At 41.8% G+C, this 13724-nt stretch overlaps 1 protein-coding gene across 1 annotated transcript in view; it reads right to left on the bottom strand.

The window, feature by feature from the left end:
* Window positions 1-9823, bottom strand: part of tmem121ab (transmembrane protein 121Ab) — a 41969-nt gene extending 32146 nt beyond the window's left edge. The window contains exon 1 of the mRNA XM_034220245.1: window positions 9497-9823. The gene's annotated coding sequence lies outside the window, so the exon portion shown is untranslated. The remainder of the gene's footprint in view (window positions 1-9496) is intronic.
* Window positions 9824-13724: the final 3901 nt, after the last annotated feature.

Raw genomic sequence — 13724 nt, 5'->3', positions numbered from 1 at the left:
GGTTTGATCTGTATCGATGCTGATATACACAATAGTAGCTGTGATCGCTGGGCTGAAACGTACAACACACAGGCAATAATGTCTTACAGAGGGGTCAGGTGGCCCCATATAGTGAGGGTTAATTCCCTGCCCCCTGCACCTCACAGAGCCAGGGAATATGTGGAGGTCTGACAAAGGCCGGCGAATGGCAAACGAGAGAATATAAGGAGCCGTGCAAGAAAGTATGAGGCATGCACTCCTCTGTGTGTGCATGTGACTGTATGTTTCAGTGCTAATTAAATCATGATAGCCTCTGTTTTGGAGCACTGCACATGGAGCCTTGACTAGCTTGAGTGCTCACTCTCTGGGCTTCACTTAATTACAAGCAAACACACATGCTGTATTAACACACCACCACACCTGCACCACACTGCCAGCTCTAGCAATATTTCAACAATTTCAACGTCCTCCAATAAGCACGCTTAGAGGACGACCCAATGACGTCCTGTTATTATCTACTGCATGATTCAGCTCGGACAGTGCTTTAGCTAATGTAACCTTCGCTCTGGATGTTTTTGTCTGTTAGTGAATAGATCAACATTTCAGATGGATCCAGTCATCTCAATGTGTTGTGCACTGTAACTTTTATCCATGTACTTTTTTTCTTTTAATGTTTAATTGACTGCACTGTAACTTTTATCCATGTATTTTTCTTTTAATGTTTATTTTATTAGCTTTTCTTTTTAATGACTGATTTTAAATGCCATTTTCTTAATCTCTTTCATTTTTTGTAAAGCACTTTGAATTGCCTTGTGTTGAAAAGTGCTATATAAATAAACTTGCCTTGCCTTGCCTTGCCTTGCCTTGCCTGGCCTTGCCTGGCCTTGCCATGCCATTATGATAATAGTTTGATGTCCTCCAGCTGGGTGAGATTTGCACCATATGTCCATACATAGAATGTGTTTCAGCTTACTGGACCACACCATAGCTAATTAGAGCAACATAAAGATGTACAGACAGCGTGTGGTAGAGACACATCATTGCTTTCACACACATGGACGCACACCGACACACGTCTGCACAGATTAGATACAGCTACACAATTACTCGGTACACAAATAGACAAAACACATCCCGGCCAAGGATGTATATTTTGCATTTTGCCGTGTCTCGCTGGTTTTAAGATCGGCTTGTTGATCCAGATGCTCTTCTTTCGTTTGCCTCTCAGCCAGCATGGCAGCGTGCAGACAGGGCCACCATAGGACCAGGCCTCTGTCACCCTGCGGCCCCAATCTGATCCCTAGCTGTCGCCTACATGCTACAGAACAACATGAATAAAACATTACATTACATGTCATTTGTTAGACGCTTTTATCCAAAGTGACTTACATACATTCAGTACTGTGGACAATCCCCACAGGAGCAATTTGGGTGAAGTGTCTTGGACACAACGACATGCTGACTGCAGTGGGACTCGAACTAGCTACCCCCTAATTCGAAGTCCAGCACTCTAGCCACTGAGCCACAACCGCCCGAATAAAAGGTGGAAAATGTCACAAATCACTCTGAAACGTTCTGCAAATAGACAGATGAGTGTGTCCTGTAATTCCTAAAAACAGTGGTTCCCAACATTTTTAAGTCAGGCCCCCCTTGGGGAACTTGGAAATATGTTCCAACCCCCCTTAACCCGGTTCCCACATAGATTTGTAGGATTCATTGTTTATAGTTGTACAAACATTACATTTATCTACTAATAATGACAAGGCACAAAGATCTAACACATTTTACATGTTATTATGGATTGAACACGAACAAAAGTGCTTGTATTGGCAAATGATCCTGTGCCACTGTGAAATAATAAGGCCTTGTTGAAACTGACTTCCTTGAGTAGTAGATTTTTGAAATTATTTTGAATATATGAATCAACATGAACTACCATGTTTTACTGCAGGTTGCAAATAATCACTATTCCATCCCTATTGGGGTGTGTGGTCTCCAAGTGACGTTTCAGCTTGTTTGGTTTCATGCTATCTGCTGCTAAGGTTTGAGACAGAGGACACACAGCGGTCCTTCCTCCCCCACCGACCACTTAGATGTGAAGCCAGGGGAGATGTATATCTCATCATACTTTCTTGATGTGGGCTTTGTATCTGGAAGGCTTGTCGTCAAGCAACTTCTTCACACGCTTCAGGCGCCCGACAGTTTGAAAACCGCTTCCTAAATCGATTTGAACCTACAGTTGTGTGAGTTAAGGAAAAACCTGAAAAAGTATCTTAGTTAGGTGTTGGTCTACCACGAGACATCTTTAAACACTTTTTCATACTTTCTACACTGGAGTTCTTCAAAAATATATTTCCACATTTAGTGGTGTAAAGACAGTAACTGAGCAAACTGTGTAACAATGAGTTCCATAAATGTCCAATCGGGTTGAGATCTTGTCCAAAGCGAAAGAACATCATCTCTATCTAATGAAAAACATCAAGCAAGTCAAGTCACATGGAATAAATGATCAATTCATGATCATCTAATGTTTGATGCCTAAGCTCAAAACATGTGCAAAGCACAGCACATCAGGGAGGAGGGAGAATAATATAACCCCCCCCCCAAGGGAAGGTAGTCTGAGACTCTACAGGTGGGTGCTCCGTGACGAGGGGGCTTTTGAAAAGCAATATGAACAGAAGTAGTGGCAGCGAGTGTAGCAGCGAGTGACAGCAGAGCTTTCAGGCAGAGAGTGAGCAGAGCACTGTCAGCCTGAGTACAGCTCTGTGGTTGAAAGGGTGCTTTGGATTTATGTGGCGCAGACAGATCAGCCACGTGAATGAAGCAGCAGGCTTAGGTTGGCTTCCTTAACTAGCTCACAGGTTTTGCTTCATGCATCTCTGATTTTGTTGATTTAAAATGTTCCAATGAATTGACGTGAAGTGTTCCTTTATCAGAGAAAAAGCACCGTCACAGAGCTGGAAACAAGGCGTCCTTTCTAATCTAATGATAAGGTTATTAAGATTCATGATTCACTTAACCGTCTTACTCATAAACCTACAAAATGTCTCCTCAAGCATCTGCATTTTTTCCTTGTTCCTAAGTTTCATTTGAACTGATTTACTCACTTTCATACTTTCTACTAGTATAACACAACTTTGAAACTCTAAAATGCTCTGTAGATTTTCCTCGCTGTTCACGACTTTACAAAGCTGTCTGTTTCTGCTTTTAAATTAAAAGTATGTTGCTGCACTTAGTGCTTCTCAGATTCAGAAATGGTTACATGTTTAGTTGACACCTCATTGCCACTTGTATTTGGCTTCCTTTGTAAAATATAAGCGCAAAACCAAGACACACTCACATACTGTATGCTCAGACTCTATTCTCACAAACAGGAAGAACTACACTCGTACAGAGAGCACTAGACACACACTTACCATCTGGTTCTTGCAGTAATGATACACAAGGAACAGCCACACGCCAACAGGAGAAACGCATACATTTTACAACAATTTCTATGTAATAATATTCAAAATCACTAGAAACATCGCCCTACTGTGACATCCTCCTCATGCACGAAAGCATGTATGTGCATGTTTGAATTCACAGCCATGTGAACCCACATGCTGGTAGAATAATGTCGCTGCTTGTCATGCTGACAGTCCAAGCATTTAAGCGAGGTTACGCTTGTTGTAAGCGGTTTCCTGTAAGAGCTTCTGTAAAATGTTAATGTAAATGGAGCATACACTTCCTGTCCCTGCCTCCTGTCAAGATGAAGCCATTGAAAACTCTGCATGAAAATGGGCTCACATTCCTACTTAAAGTCATTATAAAGGAAGTCATCTCTATGGGATAATATGCCAATCTAATGTTTATGGACACTTAAATCCTCCAGAGCCTCCAGCTAAAATACATAACCTTGCACTGTTCAATTTTGTATGTGATTCGCTGTTGGCCAAGGGTGCATCCATTGCATCTCATAGCACACAGCTGCAGAGAAACAATAAAATGCATGAATTAGATATGAGATTGACACAGAGATGTAACAGATCTGTTTGCCTGCACACTGCATCGCCCACTTTACACAAAAGCAAACACAACAGCAGATAGATTGATACAAGATGGATAGGTAGGTAGGTATGTAGGTAGATGGACTTCCCATGTGACCATTATGAAAACAATTCATATGAAAGTGTTCTGATCTACAACATCTAAAGGCAGCTTAAATGGAAATATCATAGACTTTGCAGAAGTAGATATTTAGGACACTGAGAAAACGTCATATTTGTTTTGGGAATTCACTTTACTTTTTACAAACTTGGGGGATTTTGTACCCACGTTTTTGTAAGATAATGGCCAGAGGGAGTTTCTCTTTCTCCCCCCCCCCCTGTAACGCCTCTATTGGACTCCTTTGTTTACTTCTGTGACATCAATAGGTAACACTCGCGTTTACTGTTGCTCCAACACATGACTAAGGGGATTTACCAATCACAACATAGCCGGCCATCTAACCAATCACAGCAGACTGGGCTCTGTTTTTAGAAAAGAAAGAAAAGCAAATAGGTGTACGAGACAAATAAAGACCTTTTTGAACATTGCCTGAACATTAACATAATAGGGCCCCTTTAAGTGGCCTATATTGTATTGTCTTTGCCATAAGAATGACCTTCCTAAATAATTGATCATAGTAGAAAGCACATACACGTTTGTGTTGGTTCAGTGGTTAGAACAGTGAGCTGCAGACTTGCATCTGGAGAAGAGAAGACTCCTCTGTTCATCACAGACCAGGCCACTCCACTTGAGCTGATTGATTTCCCATCACTTCTGTATCCATGATAACTGCATGCCTGGAGGGCTGCCATGGCTCCAATATTTCACCCCCATATACCCGCACAGCTCTGTTTTAAAGCATGGTTTTCCATGTGTGGACGTGTGTGAGAGTCGGTGGTTATATGGTTGGCTGTAACTATGTAGATGTACGTGTTGATTGGTCTGTGTGTGTAACAGTACTAGCAGCTACTGTAGCTATACAGTGGTGTGGTAATGAAATGCCAAACTCTTCTGTTTACAGGACCGAAATAGGCTTTGCATTCTGCTGCTGTCCCTTTCTCTCACATCAACTATCCTCCACTGAAGCAAATTAGCTGAGAAAATACCCAGAGCCAAACCAGTGATATGGGAAAATCTTTAATCACTATGCATATGTTGCAGTGTTTTATGATAGGCCTACATTAACTCGTCATGTGTAACTCAACACTGGCAGCGATTGGTCCAAGCCCACATCTGCAAATTAGTTTCCTCGTCGGGCAACACTCAAAGATTTGAAGTCTTTGATTTATAAACGTCCAGTGCAGTTATTGTTACTCTGCTTTATGAGATGCTGAGCAGATTGCCAAGCTGCTCTCCCACAGAGAACCTGCCAGTTAAGGTGCTAGTGATTTTTAAAAGCCGGATCTAATCATACATTGGCTCTCACGGCGTTAAAGTGTGGTACAGACGGAGAGATAAACATCTTATCTCCCATTCAGGGCAATTTGCTTCTCTGTTGAAATAAAAGCATTTACTGAGCTCTACATGTGACCCTTAGCGAGTTACCTTTCCAATTTGTATTCTTGCCTAAACCCTTTATGCTTTTTCGCTGTGCATAATATAATCTCTTTGGATACTAGAGACAACACATTTCAGATATGGATAGTTGAAGTGCCTTCATTGTAGATGAGTAAACCGGTTATCTCCCAGATAAAACTGCAGAAATGTTTTTGTTGCCTTTTTACATTTAAATATTGTTTTTCTTAGAGCTCTTTCAAAAGACATGCATACAACATTGATTAACACTTTAAACCCAATAGATTTTCTGGCTTCTCAGGATTAACCAACAAACCTTCAATTGAATAGGTTCAATGTATGAACGCTATGTTCTTGCCTGATTTTGAAAACCACCAATTTGTGTGGAAGTGTGTCAAGGAGAAGTGTAGGAGGGGTATTTTAACAACTAGTTATACATGAACCTTTTCTTTTGACCAATCATGAATATTTATTTTATTACACTGTTAAGTATATGTAAAGTTGTATATCTCAGTTTGGGCTTGACTCTTGAGAATCTGGGCATATTGGGCATATATACTTTGTGTGTGTGTGTGTGTGTGTGTGTGTGTGTGTGTGTGTGTGTGTGTGTGTGTGTGTGTGTGTGTGTGTGTGTGTGTGTGTGTGTGTGTGTGTGTGTGTGTGTGTGTGTGGTGTGTGTGTGTGTGTGTGTGTGTGTGTGTGTGTGTTTGTGTGTGGTGATTAAAGAGAGAGGCAAGCAAAGTAGTGCCAGTTTTTCCCCTGTGCTTACATTAGCATAGATCATGCAGCAATCCATAATACATGGCTCGTTAAATAAGGTTGGTATTTTTGATCCATAATTAAGGAGTATATTTTCAAAGAGTTTCCACAGTTAAACATGTGACGGCTGCAGGCTACTTTCCTTTCTGCCACTCCGGGGCCACGTTATTGTACAGTATGGTGGCTATTGATTCCCCGTGCCATTTGGCCATTGATTGGAGTGGACGCCATTATGTGAGATTATAGCCCTCCGAAGCACAGTGATTCTGGAGTGGAAAACCAGTGGCTGAGAACCGATGAGATGAGCCGAGTACTTACTGCGTCAGATTCAACAGCAGCTGTGTTTCAGCTAATGACATCAAGTGAAGCCCAGCACAGAAGCATACAGCTTAGCTTAGCACGGCACAGCCTTGCCCGGAGCAGAGTCCAGAAAAGCAAAGACAGAGCACTCTCATTTCCCTCATGTCTATCGGTGCCAAAGGGAGCTATAGGAACACACAGGGGAGGGAACAATCACCTTCCGGCCTCACTGAACTCATTGCAGCCTTTTATTTTCTCTGTGACAGCCTTTGCTTCCCAGGTTGTCTTCGGGTTGATCATTCAAATCGACCACAACTCACTACGCAGCAGGGTGAGGGGCTTCCACATGGCCTGGGATGATTGGAAAGGAGAGTGAGGAGGGTGAGTGGGTGGTCACCGCCTCTGCCTGCTCTCTGGCTCTCGGACCAGGCCGTCATGTATTTATAGTTATATTGAATTTAATTGCGCTTCCAGCATGGGTCCATAATGGCATTCCAAGCATACAAAAAGAACATGGACCAATGTGCAATGAGCTTGTAAACAGCACGCTCATGAAAAGCAACCCCGCAATCAGTGTAATGCAAACATCGGAAGCAGAGCTCATCTGCCAGCTGTGCCCTGGATGCCAATGAGGGCTGGTACGGCTGACCCTCAGGTTGTGCCATGCTTTCCAATGAGGCACAGGGAGACCGGTTAAAGAGACATCCTTGTAGTGGCAAATGGTGGTTAAAGTAGCTTTGCTTTTAAGATATAAGAAGTGACTCCACATAAATGCCCTGTATTCAGCGTCCTACATGCCCTCCAACCTTGGGAGTTTAATTTCTATTTAGACAAAGGCACTTTAGAAAGAGGTAACCAGCAATTGTGTGGCCTGCCCCCTGTAGGGCCACTTTCAAATTCAAATTCATGGTCTGTTTATTGGATAATAAATTGAGCATGAAAGATTAATTTGCATATACAGTAGTTCATCATTCCCATGATATAGAGCAGCAATTTCCATACAGTAGCGTCCAGAGCTCAATAACGCAGAGGCAGAACTGGCATATTAAAAAGAGCTCTCCTTCTTTCGGGGACACTAGAGTCAAGCCCTGTGGCAACATCTCCGCTGATTCACACTTCTTGATTCGTTCCACAAAATTCTTGTCACTCACAGCCTGAGCCGACATATCAGACACAGTTAACAGCGAGCCGAGAGTTATCACACGTTCAGTGTAATCAAAATCCTAATGAACATCATTAAAGTCAAGGCTTTAAAACCGAGGCTTACATCTCTGTGGGTTTACACAGTCAGGGCGTGTGAATGCTTTTGTGTGCGTGAGAGTGTGTTGAGGGCTATCAGAGCCTGGTAATGCCCCACAGGCAAAAATCATGGCGGTCACCTCTTATTCAAAGCTGGCCTGACATGGGCATTTTTCTTCCTTTACATTCTGAGAATTAATTTCTCAGTGCAAAAGAGCTGCAGCAGGTTCAAGTGATGCATGGAGGAAGCTGGGTGGCCACATCATTTTCAGCCACGCGTCTGGAAACCCAAAGGTCGCATGTTTAATCCCAGCAACAGCTCATGTGCAACTGGGATTAAGAGGGTGTCGAATAAAAAAAATAAATAATCAAGTTATGACTTTGTCTCCAACCAAGGATCATTTTCATTATCGATTAATATGCTGATTCTTTTCTTGAGTAAACAATTAAGCGTTTATGTAATGCAATATGAAACATAGTGAACATTTACTTTCAGTTTCCAATCCAGCAACTAACACATAAGACATAGCTCATATGTACCAAATCAATGAGGTGGAACTCAAGCGTTCGTTCTATGATAATTGAGCAAAAATAATTGGGTACTCAATTTCTAACAATTAATTGACTACTCATTTCTGCTCTAATTATGGCTGATGATTGCCAAGATAGTCAATCAAATATGTTAAATACCTCAAAGTCATTTTCCAACACATGATAATGAACACACCTTCAAGATCACCAGTTAAACACCCGGCATGTGCCTCCAAGAAACCACATAGAGCATCCATGCAGCAGCCTTGTTTTCTGTTGAGGAGCCATTGAGCAGAAACCTTAACCCACTGGCTGCTGACTCATAGTAAATCACTCTGGGTTATTGGCAAAATGAGGTTATATATTATACATGTATAGGTTAATTATAGATATGTACACTGAGTTATTGGTGTGGTGAGGAATCATGGTGCTCGTGACAGGAATATGTTTTATTAGTGACTTGCTGCAGGCTTTGTGTGATTCGGTGTGTGTGTGTGTGTGTTTTTTTCGTTGTGTGTGTGTTTTCCGTTTTTCCGAGTGTGTGTGTTTTTCAGTGTGTGTGTTTCGGTGTGTTTGTACGTTTACATGCATGGGCTCATTTTCCGCGCAGACCGGAGGCACGAGCCGCTGCTGCCTGGCCACGCGCTGACTCTTCAAAATAAGCATCTGCCTTCAATAAAACTGACGGCAGGTAACGGCAGCTGGCCTTATAGCACTAATAATAATAATAATTGTATTATCATACTAAAAACCTCTATAACGTTACGCGATTACTTTAGCCTTCTTTGCCGTGTCACAATGCATGTATTCACTATTATTAGGCTGCAACGCGCTAAAAATGGGCAGCTTTAACATGGAGAAGAGCGGCGGGAAGAGTCTCAAACTAGACTGGTACAAAGTGGCAGAATGTATGGCATTTATCCCTTAAACCTACATGCTAAGAAACAAGTTGAACTGCGTTAATATACAAGAGTTCCGCCAAATCTAGACTTTTCCACATTTGTAGCGTCTGGCTTGCCTGTAGAGCTATCCAGTCCCTCTCTAAATCAGCGACGCAGCACATTTAACACATTATAAAATAGTATTGTTTTCCCCTTGCGACTACCATGGCCCCACAAACTGATGTTAAACTCTGCTGGCTTACCTCCACTGGTCGGTTAGTCTTTTTCTCCCGACAGCAGTAAGGTTTAGTCGCTGTCCAGGGTTCTGAATAGCATAGCAGACTCCGGAGAGGCTTTGTAAATCCGCTGAGAGGAGATGCCGAAAACGCCGGTCCGACAACTGCTGCTGCCGCCGTCAAGTTACGTTAGAGAACATCCCATTTCCCCGCGGCGTGTCCAACACTGCACAGGCTCAGCGAATGTGCTTACAATTGTGAACTCAAATGTAAAACGGTGGATCTTTAAAGTGTCGCTTGCTGGCTGCGTGGAGCCGTTTTGGCAAGTGTAAGTGCTGAGGCTTCTTCGCTAGTTTCTCCTTCCTCCGGATAGGCTCCCTCTCTTTCTCTCTCTCTCCCTCTCCCTCTCCCTATCTCTCTCTCTCTCTCTCTCTCTCTCTCTCTCTCTCTCTCTCTCTCTCTCTCTCTCTCTCTCTCTCTCTCTCTCCCATTCTCCTCACTCTATCAATCACTATTCAATTCAAATATGTTGGAGTGACACGAGGGAAACCTATAGCCTCCATCCTCTGAGCTACGATGAGCTCATGACTGCCAATACTTAACAGAAATCATTTGGAAGTTGATTTATTGGCAGTGATTCAATTAAAAGTGCTTAAAAAAATATGCCACTGCTATTTGCTGTAAGATTACCACAGAGGTTCATTTTCTGACTCTCTCTGTCTCTCGTTCTATGGTGCACACACACGTGTACACACACACACACACACACACACACACACACACACACACACACACACACACACACACACACACACACACACACACACACACACACACACACACACTGGGGAACTGAATATAATTTATGTTCAATTTAGTTATTTAGAGGGAACAGCCATCTGTTACGGGAACCTCCTGCCCCATTTTTTATACACAGCAACAATTGTAATATTCAGTGGAAAGGAAGTGGTAGGATTAGTCACAAAAGAAAATAACTCAAAATTGATTTGGGAATTAATCACAGTGGGACCCGGATAGCAGTATTAGTGGTTAGTGGTAACGCTAATATAAACTCAGTATATAGAAGGCGAAGCAAAGAATACTAAAGCGGTTCTGCAGGAGATCAAAATGATAAAAGTGCTTCTGTATGTTTTATGAGTTTCAAAGTAAACTCACCATATCCAGCGTTGAGGATCAGGGTCAAATGAGACACTAAGATATTATCTCTATGATATGATACCATAGGACATTAAAATGCCAGCATGCATGCGAGGGTCATAACATCTAAATGAAGTACCATGGGGACATTACAAGTGTCCATTAGCAATTTGTCAGGAATAAGAGATCAAACTGTAGACACACACACACACACGCACGCACACACACACACACACACACACACACACACACACACACACACACACACACACACACACACACACACACACACACACACACACACCCACACACACACACACGTAGCTGTGAGGCTTTACTGAGAGACAGCTGCATTTGAGCTAAATGCTAAACAAACAAAGTAACTCATGTAACTCATATGGTTACCGAGGACATGAATGACTGTAAAATGTGTTAATAGGATACATTTTTCTTCATTAAATAATATTTGTGTTCAGGTATTTGCTGATTTGTATTTGTATATCTAAGAAGGGACAATGCACATGGTCACTTGAGTCCATCGTGTAAATGCGACAGATTAAGCCAGGCTGTGGAACTGCCTAACTGCTAATTTTCATCTGCAGTTCCACAAAACCAAAGTACTGGACAACTGAACTTTTGACCTGATAATCACACTAAATGAACATGAAGGGGGTCTCCATAGGCTTACTCCTCTGGGGATCATGCAAGTCTGTACAAAAGTTCATGGATATCCAGTTGTCAGTGTGGACCAAAGCAGCTTGCCATACAAACAACCACATTAGAGCTGAAATGGGTGGTTAAAATACTGGCAACACTTTTTATTTTAAAACTATTTGTACAGTATTTGTAACATCTCACTAGTTTATCAGTTTAGTTTCAACAACAATTGAATTTATAAACATGCCTATATTCTCAGAACAATTTAGTTGTATTTAAATAACCCACTCATCCTATGGTAATTTTGTTTATTTAAAAAATATTATAATTGGATATAATGTTTACAAAATGGTTATAAAGTGTCATACAAACCACATTAGTAGATTACCTCAACCTGTAGCTGAATTGCAGAATCAAAGCATGAGACAGGAAAAATATGACAGATAAGATCTATATGCTAAGACATAAAAACAGCTACATAAAATAAGGTCATACGTTCACAGTTGAATGCATATTAAGTGGCTATATTATAGCAATATTAAAGGAATAGGGGATGATGGAAGACTCTGTATGAGCATTATAGTGTACTACATGCAATACGTGCCAATGAAAAGGAAATTTATCCTCCAGCACACCATAAAGTCAAGGTTGAAGTATTCCATACACAGTCTATATGCTAGCTGTGTCCCTTTAGGGTTATAATGTGAATATGGTAGTGTTTTTGAGTCAGGGATTTGGCAGCCCTCTTCCCCGTGGAGGAGAAGACTCTGCTCTGTCTCATTAGCTTTCAAAACCACATCTATATGGAATGACTGCGCACAGCTACTTCAAATCAAGTAGGCACAGAAAAACCCTCCCGCACTTCTTGCTCGTCAGTTTAAAGCAATTCAGAACTCACACATACCGACATCACATTAAAAGTAATTTTCCATGATTAAGCTTTTCATAAGCCAATCAGTGCCGATTAGACTCGGAGAAAGAGGGAGATGTGAGGTGACTGTTGGAGTGAGCTTTGATGGGGGAGATCAGAAGGTTATTCCTCCTGAGTCAAAGTGAATGTGGGATGAGAGGAGTTAAATATTGAGGATTACCCACTCCTCCTCGCTAGATCTCTAGCTGCAGCTCCAGCCTTGTGTAATGATTTTTCCCATGTTTTTGGGGGTGTGTGAAATGTGGGCCTCCGGGTGCCGAGGAGGGGAAGTTGATGCGTGACGCATGCTTTCATCATACAAGGATGAAGCGGCGTTGTTGCTACCTGTGTGACCCCAGCTGAATTGAAAAATTGCCTTTGAAAAACCAAACAGTGTATAAAATCGAAATAAAGATAGCAGTATCGAAGTGCACTTTTAAAATCCATCGTTACATTCACAACACTTCTATGCCTTATTGTTTGGAAATCAATTCAGAATATCACATGCTGGAAGATCCTATTAGGGATTTTATCTCTGACTTTCATCAGTCTCAATTATGCAGCAAGAACTGATACAGAGTTATTATGTTTCAGAGATACCGTATACACCCAAATACATGTTTTTTTCTTCATAATAAAACATTATCTGGAATGTTTTAGAAAGAAAGTATGCAAATAAACAATACATTTAGCGTTAGGATGCCTTACTGTAGCTAAACAATTTGTGACACATTTGTTTTACAATCACTGCAAAATGGATTTAGATTACAATATCTGTGCCATCATGTTAATGCCTAATCCAAGATCCAGACTTTGTGTAACAGAAATACACAGAGATGAGAAGGTGCACAAATGAAGCTTGAAGCGTGGGTCATTTCAGCCCATGTTGCATGTACTTAGTAACGGCAAAACAGCTCATAATGGCGGCTCTTCACACCTAGCCAGGGCCGGCCTTGACCAATTTGCTGCCCTAGGCAAGATTTTAGCTGGCGCCTCCCCGCGGCCGCTTGCATCACAGTAAATTCCAATGTTAATAAAAGCACACAGAAGCTGTATACGTTTTTGGGGAGTTTGATTTATTTTAAATGAACACACAAATACAAAATTAAAACCTATAATTGCACATTAAAACCATTATTTCAGAAAAAGAACTATTTCACATAAACCTCTGGTTTTTACTGGGGCTGGGGCAGTTCAACTTACCTGATTCTGGGGGGGGGGGGGGGGGGGGGGGGAGTGCGCCAAAGTGTATGGGTGCTATACACAGTATAGGCGTAGTTCTGTTAGTATAAGATAATAAGATGTACTTTGTTGATCCAAAGTCGGGAAATTGTTTTGTTGTGAACATTTATTAAAAAAAATGTTGTCGGCGCCTCCCATGGGTTGACGCTTAGCATTCGCCTATAGTGCCTAATATGCCAAGGGCCGGCCCTGCACCTACATGTAGCAAAGGGTGTAATCCTACGATAACATCTATACTGTGTTTGTTGACCAGTGATTAGCTTTTAACACCAGCTGGCAAAAATGCAG

The sequence above is a fragment of the Gymnodraco acuticeps genome, unplaced genomic scaffold (genome assembly GCF_902827175.1).
Source record: "Gymnodraco acuticeps unplaced genomic scaffold, fGymAcu1.1, whole genome shotgun sequence".
NCBI lineage: Eukaryota > Metazoa > Chordata > Actinopteri > Perciformes > Bathydraconidae > Gymnodraco > Gymnodraco acuticeps.
This window is presented reverse-complemented; position numbering and strand designations above follow the sequence as displayed.